Source organism: Gadus chalcogrammus, chromosome 9, assembly GCF_026213295.1.
Source record: "Gadus chalcogrammus isolate NIFS_2021 chromosome 9, NIFS_Gcha_1.0, whole genome shotgun sequence".
NCBI lineage: Eukaryota > Metazoa > Chordata > Actinopteri > Gadiformes > Gadidae > Gadus > Gadus chalcogrammus.
Window position 1 is genome coordinate 26,417,719 of NC_079420.1, and position 23,098 is coordinate 26,440,816.

At 44.8% G+C, this 23,098-nt stretch overlaps 24 non-coding genes and 1 pseudogene across 24 annotated transcripts; all 25 read left to right on the forward strand.

Annotated features, from left to right (window-relative positions):
- Positions 1–7,046: 7,046 nt before the first annotated feature.
- On the forward strand, positions 7,047–7,165 carry LOC130389842 (5S ribosomal RNA). Its single transcript, XR_008896628.1, has one exon. It is a non-coding gene; the product is annotated as a 5S ribosomal RNA (ribosomal RNA).
- A 519-nt stretch (positions 7,166–7,684) lies between these two features.
- Positions 7,685–7,803, forward strand: LOC130389851 (5S ribosomal RNA). Its single transcript, XR_008896637.1, has one exon. It is a non-coding gene; the product is annotated as a 5S ribosomal RNA (ribosomal RNA).
- A 529-nt stretch (positions 7,804–8,332) lies between these two features.
- LOC130389843 (5S ribosomal RNA) lies at positions 8,333–8,452 on the forward strand. Its single transcript, XR_008896629.1, has one exon. It is a non-coding gene; the product is annotated as a 5S ribosomal RNA (ribosomal RNA).
- A 519-nt stretch (positions 8,453–8,971) lies between these two features.
- On the forward strand, positions 8,972–9,090 carry LOC130389834 (5S ribosomal RNA). Its single transcript, XR_008896621.1, has one exon. It is a non-coding gene; the product is annotated as a 5S ribosomal RNA (ribosomal RNA).
- Positions 9,091–9,618: 528 nt separating this feature from the next.
- LOC130389928 (5S ribosomal RNA) lies at positions 9,619–9,737 on the forward strand. Its single transcript, XR_008896705.1, has one exon. It is a non-coding gene; the product is annotated as a 5S ribosomal RNA (ribosomal RNA).
- Positions 9,738–10,266: 529 nt separating this feature from the next.
- On the forward strand, positions 10,267–10,385 carry LOC130389929 (5S ribosomal RNA). The gene has a single exon (XR_008896706.1). It is a non-coding gene; the product is annotated as a 5S ribosomal RNA (ribosomal RNA).
- Positions 10,386–10,914: 529 nt separating this feature from the next.
- Positions 10,915–11,033, forward strand: LOC130389930 (5S ribosomal RNA). The gene has a single exon (XR_008896707.1). It is a non-coding gene; the product is annotated as a 5S ribosomal RNA (ribosomal RNA).
- A 528-nt stretch (positions 11,034–11,561) lies between these two features.
- On the forward strand, positions 11,562–11,680 carry LOC130389931 (5S ribosomal RNA). Its single transcript, XR_008896708.1, has one exon. It is a non-coding gene; the product is annotated as a 5S ribosomal RNA (ribosomal RNA).
- Positions 11,681–12,209: 529 nt separating this feature from the next.
- On the forward strand, positions 12,210–12,328 carry LOC130389932 (5S ribosomal RNA). Its single transcript, XR_008896709.1, has one exon. It is a non-coding gene; the product is annotated as a 5S ribosomal RNA (ribosomal RNA).
- Positions 12,329–12,857: 529 nt separating this feature from the next.
- On the forward strand, positions 12,858–12,976 carry LOC130389933 (5S ribosomal RNA). Its single transcript, XR_008896710.1, has one exon. It is a non-coding gene; the product is annotated as a 5S ribosomal RNA (ribosomal RNA).
- A 529-nt stretch (positions 12,977–13,505) lies between these two features.
- Positions 13,506–13,624, forward strand: LOC130389934 (5S ribosomal RNA). The gene has a single exon (XR_008896711.1). It is a non-coding gene; the product is annotated as a 5S ribosomal RNA (ribosomal RNA).
- A 529-nt stretch (positions 13,625–14,153) lies between these two features.
- On the forward strand, positions 14,154–14,272 carry LOC130389935 (5S ribosomal RNA). Its single transcript, XR_008896712.1, has one exon. It is a non-coding gene; the product is annotated as a 5S ribosomal RNA (ribosomal RNA).
- Positions 14,273–14,801: 529 nt separating this feature from the next.
- Positions 14,802–14,920, forward strand: LOC130389936 (5S ribosomal RNA). Its single transcript, XR_008896713.1, has one exon. It is a non-coding gene; the product is annotated as a 5S ribosomal RNA (ribosomal RNA).
- Positions 14,921–15,448: 528 nt separating this feature from the next.
- LOC130389862 (5S ribosomal RNA) lies at positions 15,449–15,603 on the forward strand (annotated as a pseudogene).
- A 518-nt stretch (positions 15,604–16,121) lies between these two features.
- LOC130389937 (5S ribosomal RNA) lies at positions 16,122–16,240 on the forward strand. The gene has a single exon (XR_008896714.1). It is a non-coding gene; the product is annotated as a 5S ribosomal RNA (ribosomal RNA).
- Positions 16,241–16,769: 529 nt separating this feature from the next.
- Positions 16,770–16,888, forward strand: LOC130389939 (5S ribosomal RNA). The gene has a single exon (XR_008896716.1). It is a non-coding gene; the product is annotated as a 5S ribosomal RNA (ribosomal RNA).
- Positions 16,889–17,417: 529 nt separating this feature from the next.
- LOC130389941 (5S ribosomal RNA) lies at positions 17,418–17,536 on the forward strand. Its single transcript, XR_008896717.1, has one exon. It is a non-coding gene; the product is annotated as a 5S ribosomal RNA (ribosomal RNA).
- Positions 17,537–18,065: 529 nt separating this feature from the next.
- LOC130389942 (5S ribosomal RNA) lies at positions 18,066–18,184 on the forward strand. Its single transcript, XR_008896718.1, has one exon. It is a non-coding gene; the product is annotated as a 5S ribosomal RNA (ribosomal RNA).
- A 529-nt stretch (positions 18,185–18,713) lies between these two features.
- On the forward strand, positions 18,714–18,832 carry LOC130389943 (5S ribosomal RNA). The gene has a single exon (XR_008896719.1). It is a non-coding gene; the product is annotated as a 5S ribosomal RNA (ribosomal RNA).
- Positions 18,833–19,361: 529 nt separating this feature from the next.
- LOC130389944 (5S ribosomal RNA) lies at positions 19,362–19,480 on the forward strand. Its single transcript, XR_008896720.1, has one exon. It is a non-coding gene; the product is annotated as a 5S ribosomal RNA (ribosomal RNA).
- A 529-nt stretch (positions 19,481–20,009) lies between these two features.
- On the forward strand, positions 20,010–20,128 carry LOC130389945 (5S ribosomal RNA). Its single transcript, XR_008896721.1, has one exon. It is a non-coding gene; the product is annotated as a 5S ribosomal RNA (ribosomal RNA).
- A 529-nt stretch (positions 20,129–20,657) lies between these two features.
- LOC130389946 (5S ribosomal RNA) lies at positions 20,658–20,776 on the forward strand. The gene has a single exon (XR_008896722.1). It is a non-coding gene; the product is annotated as a 5S ribosomal RNA (ribosomal RNA).
- Positions 20,777–21,305: 529 nt separating this feature from the next.
- On the forward strand, positions 21,306–21,424 carry LOC130389947 (5S ribosomal RNA). The gene has a single exon (XR_008896723.1). It is a non-coding gene; the product is annotated as a 5S ribosomal RNA (ribosomal RNA).
- Positions 21,425–21,953: 529 nt separating this feature from the next.
- On the forward strand, positions 21,954–22,072 carry LOC130389948 (5S ribosomal RNA). The gene has a single exon (XR_008896724.1). It is a non-coding gene; the product is annotated as a 5S ribosomal RNA (ribosomal RNA).
- Positions 22,073–22,601: 529 nt separating this feature from the next.
- Positions 22,602–22,720, forward strand: LOC130389949 (5S ribosomal RNA). The gene has a single exon (XR_008896725.1). It is a non-coding gene; the product is annotated as a 5S ribosomal RNA (ribosomal RNA).
- The last annotated feature ends 378 nt before the right edge of the window (positions 22,721–23,098 follow it).

Genomic DNA, 23,098 nt, shown 5'->3' on the forward strand with positions numbered 1-23,098 from the left:
TTGCCTCCGTGGCCTACCGTGGCGTACCGTGACCTGATGTTTACTTCCAACCGCTTTGGAGGATTTAAGCAACATACAAAAACTGACAACGTCTCTCAAAACTATTTTTGTGAAACATGAGGACAGTATAGTGATACTGCCAGCAGGGAGCACCAGAGAGCTGAACCGACAGTTGTACATTTCTTAAACTTTCACCAACACAAACACGCACGCTCACTTCAGATCATGGGAGGACGTCAAAAAATCACCACCCATTCTCTTACACTTTAACCGTTAACCTTGGTTCAAACATTTAACATCACACGCACATGCAGTGTATTTCAGATAATTAATGAATTCAGATGTCACAATGATCGTTTACATGGATAAGGAGTCCTACTGAATCAATTACTGCCGTTTATATCTAACTAATGATAGTATTTGTAAAAGTGTAACGTCGAGCCTCAGCAGCTTTCTCACTCCTTATGTGCTACTGTATAAAACCTGGTTTTGCGCCTGCACTAATTGCTTACGGCCATACCACCCTGACGCCCCCTACAGTGTTGGAGTACGTAGTGTTTTTTTTTGGACAGCCGCATGGTAAATTGTTTGTTCTGGTGGAGAGAATTTTGGAGTGTTGCTATCTGGTCTAACAAGCCAGTTATTTTGTGTTTTTTTTCGTCCCCCGCAGTCATAGACTGTTGGGGGATCGCTCTGAGTTATTATATATATACTTTTCCAGTCGTTTTTGTTTGTTTGCAACGGTGGAGGCGAGAATGATCCGGGGCCTAGCTTCGGCGAAGCCACCGGGCGAAATGAGTGCCGGCGGGCAGCGAGCTGGAGGGACGGTGAATGGAGCAGGACTTGAGGTGGAGGAGGACGGAAAAGCTGGCGGGTTGCGAGGAGGAAGGAGTGTTGCGGAGGAGTCGGGAGGAGAAAGGAGAGAAGGAGAGAGCGGGGGAGATGGGAACGGCAAGGCGGCTGGAGGCGGGCAAGAGCAGGTGGCTGGTGGAGAAACAGTGGACGGGATTAAGAAGGTAGAGCGCATGTATGAGAGGAGGCTCACGGTTTGCGTGGAGCAGTGCGGGGACGTTATACCCATAGGAGAATTAATGAAGGCTATGGCGGTCGTGTGCGGAGAAATCCGGGCCTGTAGGGTGCTGGCCCTCGGGAAGCTGGAGGTGACGGTGTGCGGAGAGAGGGGGAAGGACCGTCTGCTCGATGGGTTTAAAATACACAACACTAGGATTATTGCCAGAGAACTATGTAATGACGAGCTGGTGGTTTCCTTTCTTACCCTGCCAGCATACATTTCTGATGCGGAAATCCTGGATAAACTAAGTGGGTGGGGAGTCCGGGCGCTTTCGTCAATCAAGAGGAGGATGTGGCCGGGCACCAATATTGCCGATGGTACAAGGATTGTACGGGTCAAATTTAATGAGCTCGTGCAATCCTTGCCATATTCCACTAAATTCAATACCGCAACGGGTGTTGAATACTTTAGAGTAATCCACGACCGCCAGATGAAGGTTTGTAGGAGCTGTATGCAGCCGGGCCACATCCTGCGTGAGTGCCCGGATTTTACCTGTCATAATTGCGGATGCCAGGGCCACTACGCTCGGGAGTGTGCCACTGGGGTGGCAAAGTGTCTGACATGCCGGAGGAGAGAGAGAGACTGTATATGCCCGGTGGAGAAGGAGGCGGAGGAGGACGGCGGCGAGCTGGATGGTGACGAACCGGGGGCGCCGGATGACGGTGGTGGTGAGGACGAGGAGGAGGGCATGGGCGCGAGCATGGACCGGGACGGTGCCTCTGGGGGGGAGGAATTCCCCACGTTGCTGGAGGAGGAGCTCACCTCGGGCCAGCCTGCGGACCTGAGGGGAGAGCGGAGCGAGGGCCTGCCGCGGCGGCAGGGAGACAGGAGCGTGAGAGGCAGAGGTGAAAGACGGGAAGGGGTAAGAATGTTTGGGGATGGGACGGGGAAAACTGTACTTAAAATGATTTGGGGCAATGATGAGGTGGGTGAGAGTGGGGATTTTGTGGATAATACTGTGAGGGAGGGGAGCTCGGGGAGTGATATGGACATGGAGGAGCTAAGGGAGGCGAAAAAAAGGATGTCCGCAAAGCAAAAGACGGAGGGGAGTGGGAAGAAGAATAAGAATTGTTAATTTTTTTGATGAAGGTTATTGTGCTAGCTGGCTCTTTTTCGTTGGTTTTTCCTTATTTTATTTTTTATTATTTATGGCTTTGGTTATTTTTTCCCTGAATGCGAACGGTATGAGAACTGAATATAAAAGAAATGCCATATTGGACATAAGAGCTGATATTTTGTGTTTACAGGAAACTAGGTGGGATGACAACCTACTGAATAGGAGTAGAAAGCAGTGGAAAGGCCAGATTTATTTTTCTGAAGGGACTCCCAGGGCCAGGGGAGTGGCAATATGTTTTAATAGTGCTAAAATAACGGGGATTAATTTAGTTCATAGAGATTTAGAGGGGAGGTTGTTAGTTGTTGATTGTGTTTATGAGGGGAGGGAACTTAGAATAATTAATTTACATGCACCCAATGGGGAGAAGGAGAGGAGGGTTTTTTTGGCTGGTTTAAATGTGTGGTGCAACCCTAACTGTATGATTGTGGGGGATTTTAATGTTATTTTGACTCGGTCTGATTTATCGAGTAACAATACGTTTAAAGGGGACAGCACTAGGCAAACCCTTAGGGACTTGATGGAGAACTATCAATTGGTAGACATATGGAGAGTCCTACACCCGTGGGAAAAGGTTTTTTCAAGGAGGCAACTTGTTGCTAATACTCTGAAACAGAGTAGGATTGACTTTGTGTTGGTACAAAGTGGTAATGTTAAATTAATTAAGAGTGTGGAATACATCAATAATACCTGGAGTGACCACGCGGGGATTAGGTTAGAGGTGGGAGGGAGGGGAGGGAGTGTCAACCAGAGGCCTTGGTGCTTTAATGCCAGCTTTTTGGGAGATGCTGTGTTTATGAAGAGCATGGGTTTTTTTTTGAAGAGAACGATGGATGAATGGAATGATGATGCGAATATGAGTGTGTGGTGGGAGAGTGTGAAAATAAGAATTAAAAACAAATGTGTCAGGTATGGTATAGAAAAAAGGAAAAGGGAAAATGCAGAGGAGGTTCATTTGAGAAAACAACTAAATGAGGAAATTAAACTGTTAGATGAGGAGGGTAATATATGTACGGAAAAATATGTGGATTTAAAAGAAAAATTGAGTGCCTTAGAGGTAGCGAAGTGTAGAGGGGCTGCTATTAGAAGCAGGATACAATATATGTACGAAGGGGAAAGGAGCACAGCCTTTTTCCTGGGTTTGGAAAAACAAAAACAAAATAAAACGGAGATAAAGGAGGTATTAGATAATGGTGGTCAAATAATAACTGATAAGGAAGAGATATTAAAAGTAGTTAGGGATTATTATGAGTGTTTATTTAAAAAAGATGCATGTGATGAGGATAGTGTGGGAGAGGCCTTAGAGGCACTGGAGAGGACTTTAAGTAGGGAGGATAGTGCTTGGTGCGATTGTGAATTTTCTGTGCAAGAGATTTATAGTGCTATTGATGGACTAAACAAGAATAAGAGCCCGGGGAGTGATGGTCTGACAGCCGAGTTTTACGTCGGCTTTAAGGGAATTCTGGCTCCGGTGGTTGAAAAACTCTGCAAGTATGTGGAGAAAACAGGCTGGCTCCCGGAGAGTATGGGATTAGGCATAATTACGATTTTTTATAAAAATAAGGGTGATAACAAAAATCTTGATAACTATAGGCCAATCAGTCTACTCAACACTGACTATAAAATTATTGCTAAGATACTTGCGAATAGAATGAGGGAGGTAATAGGCTCAGTAATAGGTCCAACTCAAGCGTATAGCATTCCGGGGAGGGACATTGGGGATTCGATATTAACAATAAAACAGGTAGTTAGAGATATGGAAGGGGAGGGAGGATTGTGGCTGGGGATTGATTTAAACAAAGCGTTTGATAGGGTGGATCAGGATTTTTTGGGGAGGGTACTGGAGAAACTTGGACTTGGGACTAAATTAAGGGGGTGGGTGGGATTGCTCTATGGGGGGGCTAAGAGTAAAATTAAGTGTAACGGTGCTCTGACTGACTCTTTCGATGTCAAGAGGTCAGTGAGGCAGGGCTGCCCAATGTCAGCACTGCTCTATAGCATGGTGGCGGAGCCGTTGGCGGCTTTAATTTTGAATGACAAAAGAGTGTGTGGAATAGGTAAGGGAAAAATTAGTTTAATGCAGTATGCGGATGATATTAATGTAATGGTAAAAAGTGAGAGTGATGTGGATATAGTGTTGAAACATATAGAAACGTATGAGAGAGCTTCAGGAGCAAAAATTAATATGGAGAAATCTGAAATAATGGGGATGGGTAGGAACAAAGACCTAGATAACAAATGGGGATTCAAAGTAGTGGAGAATCAAAGAAAAGTGCTCGGAGTGTATGTTGGTAGTGATGAGAATGAATGCGATGATTTGACGTGGAAGGATGTTATTGGGCGTATGCAAAAGACCCTGAGTATGTGGAGGGCTAGGGGTCTGCTGTTGAGGGGAAGGGTGGCCGTCACCAATGCTCTAGTGTTGTCGCAGGTGAATCATGCCTTGAGCACTTGTGCGCTTCCGACTTGGGCTGAGCAGAAGATTGCCAAAGTCGTTAGAGACTTTATTTGGAGGAGCAAAGCAGCCAGTATAGCGCATAGAACGCTGATAAGGGTCAATGATCAGGGTGGGCTAGGATTGATGGACGTACTCGCAAAAAGAACTGCGTTACGAACTAAATTGATAGGCAAATTTAGGGATGCAAGTCGGGAGGCGGCCTGGAAGGGCCACTTCAGCCAGTGGCTGAGCACATTTGGTCTCTTAAGTGATGACAATTTGTTGCAGACGCAGAACGCAGCGGCATATGCACATCTGCCGCGGTTCTTCCAGGAGGTGCTCAACGCGTGGTTCCTGCTGTTTCATAAGACTGCACTCGTATGCGAGTCAAGAGCGTCTGTGATGAGGCTACCTTTCCTCTCCAGCCCATATTTTAAACAAGGGGGCGGAGGGGTCATCAAGAGCGTGGCTCTTGAGAGGGCGGGGCTGAAGCGGGTGGGAGATCTAGTCGACAGGGGAGGGAGATGGGATAAAGAAAGAGTGATTAGGATAATGAGAGAGAAGGGGATAACATATAGGAGGGGAGTGATTGTGAAAGTGTTGGAGAGAGTGGAAGAGTGTGTGATGAGTGAATGGGGGGACGGGTTTAGAAATAAGGGGAGGGTTGGGCAGGATGATGTGGTGGGAATCTTCCTGTGCCTGGGGGGGGAGTCACACGCCATTACTGATGTCAAGACAAAGATTTGGTACAAGCATGCATTGACACATAGAGTGCAAAAACCCACATGTGAGAGTAAATGGGCAGACACATATCCGGACATTACACCCAACATTTTGTGGAAGTACATTAACATACCGCACACACCGCATGCAATATTTGATCTTGATTTCAAGATAAGGCACAGGAGGATTTTCACATGCATCATCCTGCACCAAATGCACAGGGGAGTGTATGGGAGGACGTGTATGGTGTGTGAAAGTGGGGATGAAGACGTGAATCACATTTTTGTGTATTGTTGCGAGCTAGTGGAATTCTGGGGAAAAATCAAGGGGCTGCTGGGAGGGTGCAGTGTGGGAGACTGCTGGGTGGAACGGGGGTGGGAATTGTCTGTACTCTTGGGAGTGAGTAGGAAATATAGAAATTGGAAAATGATCAATATGATCTTTGGATTTGCAAGGAGGGCGATTTTTAACAGGCGCAATTTTGCGCTGTATGAAAGGAGAAAGTTGGATGCATGGAGGCTGTTTGTGAATGAATGGAAAAGACACTTACGAATGCTGTATGTTGTGGACGAGGCTTTGTTTGTGAGTATGTTTGTAGAGAGTGCGGGAGTATGTGGTGTGAATGAGAATGGAATTGTATGGATGACTGAGCAGGGCACCGTTTGGGGTTGATTTGGGTGGTTTAAAGGGGGTGGCATAATTTTGGAGGTGGGAGAGCGAGGGAGTTTTGTGTGGGATTTTGGTTTTGTGTGTTTTTTTCGAATGAGGGGTGGTTTAATTTTGTGGGTAAATGTTCGAGGTTAAAAATTCTGGGTTTGGGCTGTTCGGTTTGTGCTTTGGGACTGAGGGGCGGTTTAATTTCGAGGGTAAGTGTATTTGGGAAAAGATACTGTTTTTGCTGTGTGGTTCTTATTTTTAATTTAAAAGAGAAAGTGTGTTTAGTTAATTGTTTGTGCGGTTTGTGGTTTAATTTGTGGGCAGTTTTTCATTTACTTTTATTTGATATATGTATAAATGAATGCGTAATTGTATAAAATTGAATATATTTTTGATAATAAAAAAGATTAAAAAAAAACACGCCCGATCTCGTCTGATCTCAGAAGCTAAGCTGGGTCGGGCCTGGTTAGTACTTGGATGGGAGACCGCCTGGGAATACCAGGTGCTGTAAGCTTTTTCTTTTTCAACTCGAGCTCATTGCCTCCGTGGCCTACCGTGGCGTACCGTGACCTGATGTTTACTGCCAACCGCTTTGGAGGATTTAAGCAACATACAAAAACTGACAACGTCTCTCAAAACTATTTTTGTGAAACATGAGGACAGTATAGTGATACTGCCAGCAGGGAGCACCAGAGAGCTGAACCGACAGTTGTACATTTCTTAAACTTTCACCAACACAAACACGCACGCTCACTTCAGATCATGGGAGGACGTCAAAAAATCACCACCCATTCTCTGACACTTTAACCGTTAACCTTGGTTCAAACATTTAACATCACACGCACACGCAGTGTATTTCAGATAATTAATGAATTCAGATGTCACAATGATCGTTTACATGGATAAGGAGTCCTACTGAATCAATTACTGCTGTTTATATCTAACTAATGATTGTTTTTGTAAGAGTGTAACGTCGAGCCTCAGCAGCTTTCTCACTCCTTATGTGCTACTGTATAAAACCTGGTTTTGCGCCTTCACTAATTGCTTACGGCCATACCACCCTGAAAACGCCTGATCTCGCCTGATCTCGGAAGCTAAGCAGGGTCGGGCCTGGTTAGTACTTGGATGGGAGACCGCCTGGGAATACCAGGTGCTGTAAGCTTTTTCTTTTTCAACTCGAGCTCATTGACTCCGTGGTGTACCGTGACCTGATGTTTACTGCCAACCGCTTTGGAGGATTTAAGCAACATACAAAAACTGACAACGTCTCTCAAAACTGTTTTTGTGAAACATGAGGACAGTATAGTGATACTGCCAGCAGGGAGCACCAGAGAGCTGAACCGACAGTTGTACATTTCTTAAACTTTCACCAACACAAACACTCACGCTCACTTCAGATCATGGGAGGACGTCAAAAAATCACCACCCATTCTCTGACACTTTAACCGTTAACCTTGGTTCAAACATTTAACATCACACGCACACGCAGTGTATTTCAGATAATTAATGAATTCAGATGTCACAATGATCGTTTACATGGATAAGGAGTCCTACTGAATCAATTACTGCCGTTTATATCTAACTAATGATTGTTTTTGTAAAAGTGTAACGTCGAGCCTCAGCAGCTTTCTCACTCCTTATGTGCTACTGTATAAAACCTGGTTTTGCGCCTACACTAATTGCTTACGGTCATACCACCCTGAACACGCCCGATCTCGTCTGAACTCGGGAGCTAAGCAGGGTCGGGACTGGTTAGTACTTGGATGGGAGACCGCCTGGGAATACCAGGTGCTGTAAGCTTTTTCTTTTTCAACTCGAGCTCATTGACTCCGTGGCCTACCGTGGCGTACCGTGACCTGATGTTTACTGCCAACCGCTTTGGAGGATTTAAGCAACATACAAAAACTGACAACGTCTCTCAAAACTATTTTTGTGAAACATGAGGACAGTATAGTGATACTGCCAGCAGGGAGCACCAGAGAGCTGAACCGACAGTTGTACATTTCTTAAACTTTCACCAACACAAACACGCACGCTCACTTCAGATCATGGGAGGACGTCAAAAAATCACCACCCATTCTCTGACACTTTAACCGTTAACCTTGGTTCAAACATTTAACATCACACGCACACGCAGTGTATTTCAGATAATTAATGAATTCAGATGTCACAATGATCGTTTACATGGATAAGGAGTCCTACTGAATCAATTACTGCCGTTTATATCTAACTAATGATTGTTTTTGTAAGAGTGTAACGTCGAGCCTCAGCAGCTTTCTCACTCCTTATGTGCTACTGTATAAAACCTGGTTTTGCGCCTGCACTAATTGCTTACGGCCATACCACCCTGAACACGCCCGATCTCGTCTGATCTCGGAAGCTAAGCAGGGTCAGGGCCTGGTTAGTACTTGGATGGGAGACCGCCTGGGAATACCAGGTGCTGTAAGCTTTTTCTTTTTCAACTCGAGCTCATTGACTCCGTGGCGTACCGTGACCTGATGTTTACTGCCAACCGCTTTGGAGGATTTAAGCAACATACAAAAACTGACAACGTCTCTCAAAACTATTTTTGTGAAACATGAGGACAGTATAGTGATACTGCCAGCAGGGAGCACCAGAGAGCTGAACCGACAGTTGTACATTTCTTAAACTTTCACCAACACAAACACGCACGCTCACTTCAGATCATGGGAGGACGTCAAAAAATCACCACCCATTCTCTGACACTTTAACCGTTAACCTTGGTTCAAACATTTAACATCACACGCACACGCAGTGTATTTCAGGTAATTAATGAATTCAGATGTCACAATGATCGTTTACATGGATAAGGAGTCCTACTGAATCAATTACTGCCGTTTATATCTAACTAATGATTGTTTTTGTAAGAGTGTAACGTCGAGCCTCAGCAGCTTTCTCACTCCTTATGTGCTACTGTATAAAACCTGGTTTTGCGCCTGCACTAATTGCTTACGGCCATACCACCCTGAACATGCCCGATCTCGTCTGATCTCGGAAGCTAAGCAGGGTCGGGCCTGGTTAGTACTTGGATGGGAGACCGCCTGGGAATACCAGGTGCTGTAAGCTTTTTCTTTTTCAACTCGAGCTCATTGCCTCCGTGGCCTGCCGTGGCGTACCGTGACCTGATGTTTACTGCCAACCGCTTTGGAGGATTTAAGCAACATACAAAAACTGACAACGTCTCTCAAAACTATTTTTGTGAAACATGAGGACAGTATAGTGATACTGCCAGCAGGGAGCACCAGAGAGCTGAAACGACAGTTGTACATTTCTTAAACTTTCACCAACACAAACACGCACGCTCACTTCAGATCATGGGAGGACGTCAAAAAATCACCACCCATTCTCTGACACTTTAACCGTTAACCTTGGTTCAAACATTTAACATCACACGCACACGCAGTGTATTTCAGATAATTAATGAATTCAGATGTCACAATGATCGTTTACATGGATAAGGAGTCCTACTGAATCAATTACTGCCGTTTATATCTAACTAATGATTGTTTTTGTAAAAGTGTAACGTCGAGCCTCAGCAGCTTTCTCACTCCTTATGTGCTACTGTATAAAACCTGGTTTTGCGCCTGCACTATTGCTTACGGCCATACCACCCTGAACACGCCCGATCTCGTCTGATCTCGGAAGCTAAGCAGGGTCGGGCCTGGTTAGTACTTGGATGGGAGACCGCCTGGGAATACCAGGTGCTGTAAGCTTTTTCTTTTTCAACTCGAGCTCATTGCCTCCGTGGCCTACCGTGGCGTACCGTGACCTGATGTTTACTGCCAACCGCTTTGGAGGATTTAAGCAACATACAAAAACTGACAACGTCTCTCAAAACTATTTTTGTGAAACATGAGGACAGTATAGTGATACTGCCAGCAGGGAGCACCAGAGAGCTGAACCGACAGTTGTACATTTCTTAAACTTTCACCAACACAAACACGCACGCTCACTTCAGATCATGGGAGGACGTCAAAAAATCACCACCCATTCTCTGACACTTTAACCGTTAACCTTGGTTCAAACATTTAACATCACACGCACACGCAGTGTATTTCAGATAATTAATGAATTCAGATGTCACAATGATCGTTTACATGGATAAGGAGTCCTACTGAATCAATTACTGCCGTTTATATCTAACTAATGATTGTTTTTGTAAGAGTGTAACGTCGAGCCTCAGCAGCTTTCTCACTCCTTATGTGCTACTGTATAAAACCTGGTTTTGCGCCTGCACTAATTGCTTACGGCCATACCACCCTGAACACGCCCGATCTCGTCTGATCTCGGAAGCTAAGCAGGGTCGGGCCTGGTTAGTACTTGGATGGGAGACCGCCTGGGAATACCAGGTGCTGTAAGCTTTTTCTTTTTCAACTCGAGCTCATTGACTCCGTGGCCTACCGTGGCGTACCGTGACCTGATGTTTACTGCCAACCGCTTTGGAGGATTTAAGCAACATACAAAAACTGACAACGTCTCTCAAAACTATTTTTGTGAAACATGAGGACAGTATAGTGATACTGCCAGCAGGGAGCACCAGAGAGCTGAACCGACAGTTGTACATTTCTTAAACTTTCACCAACACAAACACGCACGCTCACTTCAGATCATGGGAGGACGTCAAAAAATCACCACCCATTCTCTGACACTTTAACCGTTAACCTTGGTTCAAACATTTAACATCACACGCACACGCAGTGTATTTCAGATAATTAATGAATTCAGATGTCACAATGATCGTTTACATGGATAAGGAGTCCTACTGAATCAATTACTGCCGTTTATATCTAACTAATGATTGTTTTTGTAAGAGTGTAACGTCGAGCCTCAGCAGCTTTCTCACTCCTTATGTGCTACTGTATAAAACCTGGTTTTGCGCCTGCACTAATTGCTTACGGCCATACCACCCTGAACACGCCCGATCTCGTCTGATCTCGGAAGCTAAGCAGGGTCGGGCCTGGTTAGTACTTGGATGGGAGACCGCCTGGGAATACCAGGTGCTGTAAGCTTTTCTTTTTCAACTCGAGCTCATTGACTCCGTGGCCTACCGTGGCGTACCGTGACCTGATGTTTACTGCCAACCGCTTTGGAGGATTTAAGCAACATACAAAAACTGACAACGTCTCTCAAAACTATTTTTGTGAAACATGAGGACAGTATAGTGATACTGCCAGCAGGGAGCACCAGAGAGCTGAACCGACAGTTGTACATTTCTTAAACTTTCACCAACACAAACACGCACGCTCACTTCAGATCATGGGAGGACGTCAAAAAATCACCACCCATTCTCTGACACTTTAACCGTTAACCTTGGTTCAAACATTTAACATCACACGCACACGCAGTGTATTTCAGATAATTAATGAATTCAGATGTCACAATGATCGTTTACATGGATAAGGAGTCCTACTGAATCAATTACTGCCGTTTATATCTAACTAATGATTGTTTTTGTAAGAGTGTAACGTCGAGCCTCAGCAGCTTTCTCACTCCTTATGTGCTACTGTATAAAACCTGGTTTTGCGCCTGCACTAATTGCTTACGGCCATACCACCCTGAACACGCCCGATCTCGTCTGATCTCGGAAGCTAAGCAGGGTCGGGCCTGGTTAGTACTTGGATGGGAGACCGCCTGGGAATACCAGGTGCTGTAAGCTTTTTCTTTTTCAACTCGAGCTCATTGACTCCGTGGCCTACCGTGGCGTACCGTGACCTGATGTTTACTGCCAACCGCTTTGGAGGATTTAAGCAACATACAAAAACTGACAACGTCTCTCAAAACTATTTTTGTGAAACATGAGGACAGTATAGTGATACTGCCAGCAGGGAGCACCAGAGAGCTGAACCGACAGTTGTACATTTCTTAAACTTTCACCAACACAAACACGCACGCTCACTTCAGATCATGGGAGGACGTCAAAAAATCACCACCCATTCTCTGACACTTTAACCGTTAACCTTGGTTCAAACATTTAACATCACACGCACACGCAGTGTATTTCAGATAATTAATGAATTCAGATGTCACAATGATCGTTTACATGGATAAGGAGTCCTACTGAATCAATTACTGCCGTTTATATCTAACTAATGATTGTTTTTGTAAAAGTGTAACGTCGAGCCTCAGCAGCTTTCTCACTCCTTATGTGCTACTGTATAAAACCTGGTTTTGCGCCTGCACTAATTGCTTACGGCCATACCACCCTGAACACGCCCGATCTCGTCTGATCTCGGAAGCTAAGCAGGGTCGGGCCTGGTTAGTACTTGGATGGGAGACCGCCTGGGAATACCAGGTGCTGTAAGCTTTTTCTTTTTCAACTCGAGCTCATTGACTCCGTGGCCTACCGTGGCGTACCGTGACCTGATGTTTACTGCCAACCGCTTTGGAGGATTTAAGCAACATACAAAAACTGACAACGTCTCTCAAAACTATTTTTGTGAAACATGAGGACAGTATAGTGATACTGCCAGCAGGGAGCACCAGAGAGCTGAACCGACAGTTGTACATTTCTTAAACTTTCACCAACACAAACACGCACGCTCACTTCAGATCATGGGAGGACGTCAAAAAATCACCACCCATTCTCTGACACTTTAACCGTTAACCTTGGTTCAAACATTTAACATCACACGCACACGCAGTGTATTTCAGATAATTAATGAATTCAGATGTCACAATGATCGTTTACATGGATAAGGAGTCCTACTGAATCAATTACTGCCGTTTATATCTAACTAATGATTGTTTTTGTAAAAGTGTAACGTCGAGCCTCAGCAGCTTTCTCACTCCTTATGTGCTACTGTATAAAACCTGGTTTTGCGCCTGCACTAATTGCTTACGGCCATACCACCCTGAACACGCCCGATCTCGTCTGATCTCGGAAGCTAAGCAGGGTCGGGCCTGGTTAGTACTTGGATGGGAGACCGCCTGGGAATACCAGGTGCTGTAAGCTTTTTCTTTTTCAACTCGAGCTCATTGACTCCGTGGCCTACCGTGGCGTACCGTGACCTGATGTTTACTGCCAACCGCTTTGGAGGATTTAAGCAACATACAAAAACTGACAACGTCTCTCAAAACTATTTTTGTGAAACATGAGGACAGTATAGTGATACTGCCAGCAGGGAGCACCAGAGAGCTGAACCGACAGTTGTACATTTCTTAAACTTTCACCAACACAAACACGCACGCTCACTTCAGATCATGGGAGGACGTCAAAAAATCACCACCCATTCTCTGACACTTTAACCGTTAACCTTGGTTCAAACATTTAACATCACACGCACACGCAGTGTATTTCAGATAATTAATGAATTCAGATGTCACAATGATCGTTTACATGGATAAGGAGTCCTACTGAATCAATTACTGCCGTTTATATCTAACTAATGATTGTTTTTGTAAAAGTGTAACGTCGAGCCTCAGCAGCTTTCTCACTCCTTATGTGCTACTGTATAAAACCTGGTTTTGCGCCTGCACTAATTGCTTACGGCCATACCACCCTGAACACGCCCGATCTCGTCTGATCTCGGAAGCTAAGCAGGGTCGGGCCTGGTTAGTACTTGGATGGGAGACCGCCTGGGAATACCAGGTGCTGTAAGCTTTTTCTTTTTCAACTCGAGCTCATTGACTCCGTGGCCTACCGTGGCGTACCGTGACCTGATGTTTACTGCCAACCGCTTTGGAGGATTTAAGCAACATACAAAAACTGACAACGTCTCTCAAAACTATTTTTGTGAAACATGAGGACAGTATAGTGATACTGCCAGCAGGGAGCACCAGAGAGCTGAACCGACAGTTGTACATTTCTTAAACTTTCACCAACACAAACACGCACGCTCACTTCAGATCATGGGAGGACGTCAAAAAATCACCACCCATTCTCTGACACTTTAACCGTTAACCTTGGTTCAAACATTTAACATCACACGCACACGCAGTGTATTTCAGATAATTAATGAATTCAGATGTCACAATGATCGTTTACATGGATAAGGAGTCCTACTGAATCAATTACTGCCGTTTATATCTAACTAATGATTGTTTTTGTAAGAGTGTAACGTCGAGCCTCAGCAGCTTTCTCACTCCTTATGTGCTACTGTATAAAACCTGGTTTTGCGCCTGCACTAATTGCTTACGGCCATACCACCCTGAACACGCCCGATCTCGTCTGATCTCGGAAGCTAAGCAGGGTCGGGCCTGGTTAGTACTTGGATGGGAGACCGCCTGGGAATACCAGGTGCTGTAAGCTTTTTCTTTTTCAACTCGAGCTCATTGACTCCGTGGCCTACCGTGGCGTACCGTGACCTGATGTTTACTGCCAACCGCTTTGGAGGATTTAAGCAACATACAAAAACTGACAACGTCTCTCAAAACTATTTTTGTGAAACATGAGGACAGTATAGTGATACTGCCAGCAGGGAGCACCAGAGAGCTGAACCGACAGTTGTACATTTCTTAAACTTTCACCAACACAAACACGCACGCTCACTTCAGATCATGGGAGGACGTCAAAAAATCACCACCCATTCTCTGACACTTTAACCGTTAACCTTGGTTCAAACATTTAACATCACACGCACACGCAGTGTATTTCAGATAATTAATGAATTCAGATGTCACAATGATCGTTTACATGGATAAGGAGTCCTACTGAATCAATTACTGCCGTTTATATCTAACTAATGATTGTTTTTGTAAGAGTGTAACGTCGAGCCTCAGCAGCTTTCTCACTCCTTATGTGCTACTGTATAAAACCTGGTTTTGCGCCTGCACTAATTGCTTACGGCCATACCACCCTGAACACGCCCGATCTCGTCTGATCTCGGAAGCTAAGCAGGGTCGGGCCTGGTTAGTACTTGGATGGGAGACCGCCTGGGAATACCAGGTGCTGTAAGCTTTTTCTTTTTCAACTCGAGCTCATTGACTCCGTGGCCTACCGTGGCGTACCGTGACCTGATGTTTACTGCCAACCGCTTTGGAGGATTTAAGCAACATACAAAAACTGACAACGTCTCTCAAAACTATTTTTGTGAAACATGAGGACAGTATAGTGATACTGCCAGCAGGGAGCACCAGAGAGCTGAACCGACAGTTGTACATTTCTTAAACTTTCACCAACACAAACACGCACGCTCACTTCAGATCATGGGAGGACGTCAAAAAATCACCACCCATTCTCTGACACTTTAACCGTTAACCTTGGTTCAAACATTTAACATCACACGCACACGCAGTGTATTTCAGATAATTAATGAATTCAGATGTCACAATGATCGTTTACATGGATAAGGAGTCCTACTGAATCAATTACTGCCGTTTATATCTAACTAATGATTGTTTTTGTAAAGTGTAACGTCGAGCCTCAGCAGCTTTCTCACTCCTTATGTGCTACTGTATAAAACCTGGTTTTGCGCCTGCACTAATTGCTTACGGCCATACCACCCTGAACACGCCCGATCTCGTCTGATCTCGGAAGCTAAGCAGGGTCGGGCTGGTAGTACTTGGTCGGAAGCTAAGCAGGGTCGGGCCTGGTTAGTACTTGGATGGGAGACCGCCTGGGAATACCAGGTGCTGTAAGCTTTTTCTTTTTCAACTCGAGCTCATTGACTCCGTGGCGTACCGTGACCTGATGTTTACTGCCAACCGCTTTGGAGGATTTAAGCAACATACAAAAACTGACAACGTCTCTCAAAACTATTTTTGTGAAACATGAGGACAGTATAGTGATACTGCCAGCAGGGAGCACCAGAGAGCTGAACCGACAGTTGTACATTTCTTAAACTTTCACCAACACAAACACGCACGCTCACTTCAGATCATGGGAGGACGTCAAAAAATCACCACCCATTCTCTGACACTTTAACCGTTAACCTTGGTTCAAACATTTAACATCACACGCACACGCAGTGTATTTCAGATAATTAATGAATTCAGATGTCACAATGATCGTTTACATGGATAAGGAGTCCTACTGAATCAATTACTGCCGTTTATATCTAACTAATGATTGTTTTTGTAAAGTGTAACGTCGAGCCTCAGCAGCTTTCTCACTCCTTATGTGCTACTGTATAAAACCTGGTTTTGCGCCTGCACTAATTGCTTACGGCCATACCACCCTGAACACGCCCGATCTCGTCTGATCTCGGAAGCTAAGCAGGGTCGGGCCTGGTTAGTACTTGGATGGGAGACCGCCTGGGAATACCAGGTGCTGTAAGCTTTTTCTTTTTCAACTCGAGCTCATTGACTCCGTGGCCTACCGTGGCGTACCGTGACCTGATGTTTACTGCCAACCGCTTTGGAGGATTTAAGCAACATACAAAAACTGACAACGTCTCTCAAAACTATTTTTGTGAAACATGAGGACAGTATAGTGATACTGCCAGCAGGGAGCACCAGAGAGCTGAACCGACAGTTGTACATTTCTTAAACTTTCACCAACACAAACACGCACGCTCACTTCAGATCATGGGAGGACGTCAAAAAATCACCACCCATTCTCTGACACTTTAACCGTTAACCTTGGTTCAAACATTTAACATCACACGCACACGCAGTGTATTTCAGATAATTAATGAATTCAGATGTCACAATGATCGTTTACATGGATAAGGAGTCCTACTGAATCAATTACTGCCGTTTATATCTAACTAATGATTGTTTTTGTAAGAGTGTAACGTCGAGCCTCAGCAGCTTTCTCACTCCTTATGTGCTACTGTATAAAACCTGGTTTTGCGCCTGCACTAATTGCTTACGGCCATACCACCCTGAACACGCCCGATCTCGTCTGATCTCGGAAGCTAAGCAGGGTCGGGCCTGGTTAGTACTTGGATGGGAGACCGCCTGGGAATACCAGGTGCTGTAAGCTTTTTCTTTTTCAACTCGAGCTCATTGACTCCGTGGCCTACCGTGGCGTACCGTGACCTGATGTTTACTGCCAACCGCTTTGGAGGATTTAAGCAACATACAAAAACTGACAACGTCTCTCAAAACTATTTTTGTGAAACATGAGGACAGTATAGTGATACTGCCAGCAGGGAGCACCAGAGAGCTGAACCGACAGTTGTACATTTCTTAAACTTTCACCAACACAAACACGCACGCTCACTTCAGATCATGGGAGGACGTCAAAAAATCACCACCCATTCTCTGACACTTTAACCGTTAACCTTGGTTCAAACATTTAACATCACACGCACACGCAGTGTATTTCAGATAATTAATGAATTCAGATGTCACAATGATCGTTTACATGGATAAGGAGTCCTACTGAATCAATTACTGCCGTTTATATCTAACTAATGATTGTTTTTGTAAAAGTGTAACGTCGAGCCTCAGCAGCTTTCTCACTCCTTATGTGCTACTGTATAAAACCTGGTTTTGCGCCTGCACTAATTGCTTACGGCCATACCACCCTGAACACGCCCGATCTCGTCTGATCTCGGAAGCTAAGCAGGGTCGGGCCTGGTTAGTACTTGGATGGGAGACCGCCTGGGAATACCAGGTGCTGTAAGCTTTTTCTTTTTCAACTCGAGCTCATTGACTCCGTGGCCTACCGTGGCGTACCGTGACCTGATGTTTACTGCCAACCGCTTTGGAGGATTTAAGCAACATACAAAAACTGACAACGTCTCTCAAAACTATTTTTGTGAAACATGAGGACAGTATAGTGATACTGCCAGCAGGGAGCACCAGAGAGCTGAACCGACAGTTGTACATTTCTTAAACTTTCACCAACACAAACACGCACGCTCACTTCAGATCATGGGAGGACGTCAAAAAATCACCACCCATTCTCTGACACTTTAACCGTTAACCTTGGTTCAAACATTTAACATCACACGCACACGCAGTGTATTTCAGATAATTAATGAATTCAGATGTCACAATGATCGTTTACATGGATAAGGAGTCCTACTGAATCAATTACTGCCGTTTATATCTAACTAATGATTGTTTTTGTAAAAGTGTAACGTCGAGCCTCAGCAGCTTTCTCACTCCTTATGTGCTACTGTATAAAACCTGGTTTTGCGCCTGCACTAATTGCTTACGGCCATACCACCCTGAACACGCCCGATCTCGTCTGATCTCGGAAGCTAAGCAGGGTCGGGCCTGGTTAGTACTTGGATGGGAGACCGCCTGGGAATACCAGGTGCTGTAAGCTTTTTCTTTTTCAACTCGAGCTCATTGCCTCCGTGGCCTACCGTGGCGTACCGTGACCTGATGTTTACTGCCAACCGCTTTGGAGGATTTAAGCAACATACAAAAACTGACAACGTCTCTCAAAACTATTTTTGTGAAACATGAGGACAGTATAGTGATACTGCCAGCAGGGAGCACCAGAGAGCTGAACCGACAGTTGTACATTTCTTAAACTTTCACCAACACAAACACGCACGCTCACTTCAGATCATGGGAGGACGTCAAAAAATCACCACCCATTCTCTGACACTTTAACCGTTAACCTTGGTTCAAACATTTAACATCACACGCACACGCAGTGTATTTCAGATAATTAATGAATTCAGATGTCACAATGATCGTTTACATGGATAAGGAGTCCTACTGAATCAATTACTGCCGTTTATATCTAACTAATGATTGTTTTTGTAAGAGTGTAACGTCGAGCCTCAGCAGCTTTCTCACTCCTTATGTGCTACTGTATAAAACCTGGTTTTGCGCCTGCACTAATTGCTTACGGCCATACCACCCTGAACACGCCCGATCTCGTCTGATCTCGGAAGCTAAGCAGGGTCGGGCCTGGTTAGTACTTGGATGGGAGACCGCCTGGGAATACCAGGTGCTGTAAGCTTTTTCTTTTTCAACTCGAGCTCATTGACTCCGTGGCCTACCGTGGCGTACCGTGACCTGATGTTTACTGCCAACCGCTTTGGAGGATTTAAGCAACATACAAAAACTGACAACGTCTCTCAAAACTATTTTTGTGAAACATGAGGACAGTATAGTGATACTGCCAGCAGGGAGCACCAGAGAGCTGAACCGACAGTTGTACATTTCTTAAACTTTCACCAACACAAACACGCACGCTCACTTCAGATCATGGGAGGACGTCAAAAAATCACCACCCATTCTCTGACACTTTAACCGTTAACCTTGGTTCAAACATTTAACATCACACGCACACGCAGTGTATTTCAGATAATTAATGAATTCAGATGTCACAATGATCGTTTACATGGATAAGGAGTCCTACTGAATCAATTACTGCCGTTTATATCTAACTAATGATTGTTTTTGTAAAAGTGTAACGTCGAGCCTCAGCAGCTTTCTCACTCCTTATGTGCTACTGTATAAAACCTGGTTTTGCGCCTGCACTAATTGCTTACGGCCATACCACCCTGAACACGCCCGATCTCGTCTGATCTCGGAAGCTAAGCAGGGTCGGGCCTGGTTAGTACTTGGATGGGAGACCGCCTGGGAATACCAGGTGCTGTAAGCTTTTTCTTTTTCAACTCGAGCTCATTGACTCCGTGGCCTACCGTGGCGTACCGTGACCTGATGTTTACTGCCAACCGCTTTGGAGGATTTAAGCAACATACAAAAACTGACAACGTCTCTCAAAACTATTTTTGTGAAACATGAGGACAGTATAGTGATACTGCCAGCAGGGAGCACCAGAGAGCTGAACCGACAGTTGTACATTTCTTAAACTTTCACCAACACAAACACGCACGCTCACTTCAGATCATGGGAGGACGTCAAAAAATCACCACCCATTCTCTGACACTTTAACCGTTAACCTTGGTTCAAACATTTAACATCACACGCACACGCAGTGTATTTCAGATAATTAATGAATTCAGATGTCACAATGATCGTTTACATGGATAAGGAGTCCTACTGAATCAATTACTGCCGTTTATATCTAACTAATGATTGTTTTTGTAAAAGTGTAACGTCGAGCCTCAGCAGCTTTCTCACTCCTTATGTGCTACTGTATAAAACCTGGTTTTGCGCCTGCACTAATTGCTTACGGCCATACCACCCTGAACACGCCCGATCTCGTCTGATCTCGGAAGCTAAGCAGGGTCGGGCCTGGTTAGTACTTGGATGGGAGACCGCCTGGGAATACCAGGTGCTGTAAGCTTTTTCTTTTTCAACTCGAGCTCATTGACTCCGTGGCCTACCGTGGCGTACCGTGACCTGATGTTTACTGCCAACCGCTTTGGAGGATTTAAGCAACATACAAAAACTGACAACGTCTCTCAAAACTATTTTTGTGAAACATGAGGACAGTATAGTGATACTGCCAGCAGGGAGCACCAGAGAGCTGAACCGACAGTTGTACATTTCTTAAACTTTCACCAACACAAACACGCACGCTCACTTCAGATCATGGGAGGACGTCAAAAAATCACCACCCATTCTCTGACACTTTAACCGTTAACCTTGGTTCAAACATTTAACATCACACGCACACGCAGTGTATTTCAGATAATTAATGAATTCAGATGTCACAATGATCGTTTACATGGATAAGGAGTCCTACTGAATCAATTACTGCCGTTTATATCTAACTAATGATTGTTTTTGTAAAAGTGTAACGTCGAGCCTCAGCAGCTTTCTCACTCCTTATGTGCTACTGTATAAAACCTGGTTTTGCGCCTGCACTAATTGCTTACGGCCATACCACCCTGAACACGCCCGATCTCGTCTGATCTCGGAAGCTAAGCAGGGTCGGGCCTGGTTAGTACTTGGATGGGAGACCGCCTGGGAATACCAGGTGCTGTAAGCTTTTTCTTTTTCAACTCGAGCTCATTGACTCCGTGGCCTACCGTGGCGTACCGTGACCTGATGTTTACTGCCAACCGCTTTGGAGGATTTAAGCAACATACAAAAACTGACAACGTCTCTCAAAACTATTTTTGTGAAACATGAGGACAGTATAGTGATACTGCCAGCAGGGAGCACCAGAGAGCTGAACCGACAGTTGTACATTTCTTAAACTTTCACCAACACAAACACGCACGCTCACTTCAGATCATGGGAGGACGTCAAAAAATCACCACCCATTCTCTGACACTTTAACCGTTAACCTTGGTTCAAACATTTAACATCACACGCACACGCAGTGTATTTCAGATAATTAATGAATTCAGATGTCACAATGATCGTTTACATGGATAAGGAGTCCTACTGAATCAATTACTGCCGTTTATATCTAACTAATGATTGTTTTTGTAAAAGTGTAACGTCGAGCCTCAGCAGCTTTCTCACTCCTTATGTGCTACTGTATAAAACCTGGTTTTGCGCCTGCACTAATTGCTTACGGCCATACCACCCTGAACACGCCCGATCTCGTCTGATCTCGGAAGCTAAGCAGGGTCGGGCCTGGTTAGTACTTGGATGGGAGACCGCCTGGGAATACCAGGTGCTGTAAGCTTTTTCTTTTTCAACTCGAGCTCATTGACTCCGTGGCCTACCGTGGCGTACCGTGACCTGATGTTTACTGCCAACCGCTTTGGAGGATTTAAGCAACATACAAAAACTGACAACGTCTCTCAAAACTATTTTTGTGAAACATGAGGACAGTATAGTGATACTGCCAGCAGGGAGCACCAGAGAGCTGAACCGACAGTTGTACATTTCTTAAACTTTCACCAACACAAACACGCACGCTCACTTCAGATCATGGGAGGACGTCAAAAAATCACCACCCATTCTCTGACACTTTAACCGTTAACCTTGGTTCAAACATTTAACATCACACGCACACGCAGTGTATTTCAGATAATTAATGAATTCAGATGTCACAATGATCGTTTACATGGATAAGGAGTCCTACTGAATCAATTACTGCCGTTTATATCTAACTAATGATTGTTTTTGTAAAAGTGTAACGTCGAGCCTCAGCAGCTTTCTCACTCCTTATGTGCTACTGTATAAAACCTGGTTTTGCGCCTGCACTAATTGCTTACGGCCATACCACCCTGAACACGCCCGATCTCGTCTGATCTCGGAAGCTAAGCAGGGTCGGGCCTGGTTAGTACTTGGATGGGAGACCGCCTGGGAATACCAGGTGCTGTAAGCTTTTTCTTTTTCAACTCGAGCTCATTGACTCCGTGGCCTACCGTGGCGTACCGTGACCTGATGTTTACTGCCAACCGCTTTGGAGGATTTAAGCAACATACAAAAACTGACAACGTCTCTCAAAACTATTTTTGTGAAACATGAGGACAGTATAGTGATACTGCCAGCAGGGAGCACCAGAGAGCTGAACCGACAGTTGTACATTTCTTAAACTTTCACCAACACAAACACGCACGCTCACTTCAGATCATGGGAGGACGTCAAAAAATCACCACCCATTCTCTGACACTTTAACCGTTAACCTTGGTTCAAACATTTAACATCACACGCACACGCAGTGTATTTCAGATAATTAATGAATTCAGATGTCACAATGATCGTTTACATGGATAAGGAGTCCTACTGAATCAATTACTGCCGTTTATATCTAACTAATGATTGTTTTTGTAAAAGTGTAACGTCGAGCCTCAGCAGCTTTCTCACTCCTTATGTGCTACTGTATAAAACCTGGTTTTGCGCCTGCACTAATTGCTTACGGCCATACCACCCTGAACACGCCCGATCTCGTCTGATCTCGGAAGCTAAGCAGGGTCGGGCCTGGTTAGTACTTGGATGGGAGACCGCCTGGGAATACCAGGTGCTGTAAGCTTTTTCTTTTTCAACTCGAGCTCATTGACTCCGTGGCCTACCGTGGCGTACCGTGACCTGATGTTTACTGCCAACCGCTTTGGAGGATTTAAGCAACATACAAAAACTGACAACGTCTCTCAAAACTATTTTTGTGAAACATGAGGACAGTATAGTGATACTGCCAGCAGGGAGCACCAGAGAGCTGAACCGACAGTTGTACATTTCTTAAACTTTCACCAACACAAACACGCACGCTCACTTCAGATCATGGGAGGACGTCAAAAAATCACCACCCATTCTCTGACACTTTAACCGTTAACCTTGGTTCAAACATTTAACATCACACGCACACGCAGTGTATTTCAGATAATTAATGAATTCAGATGTCACAATGATC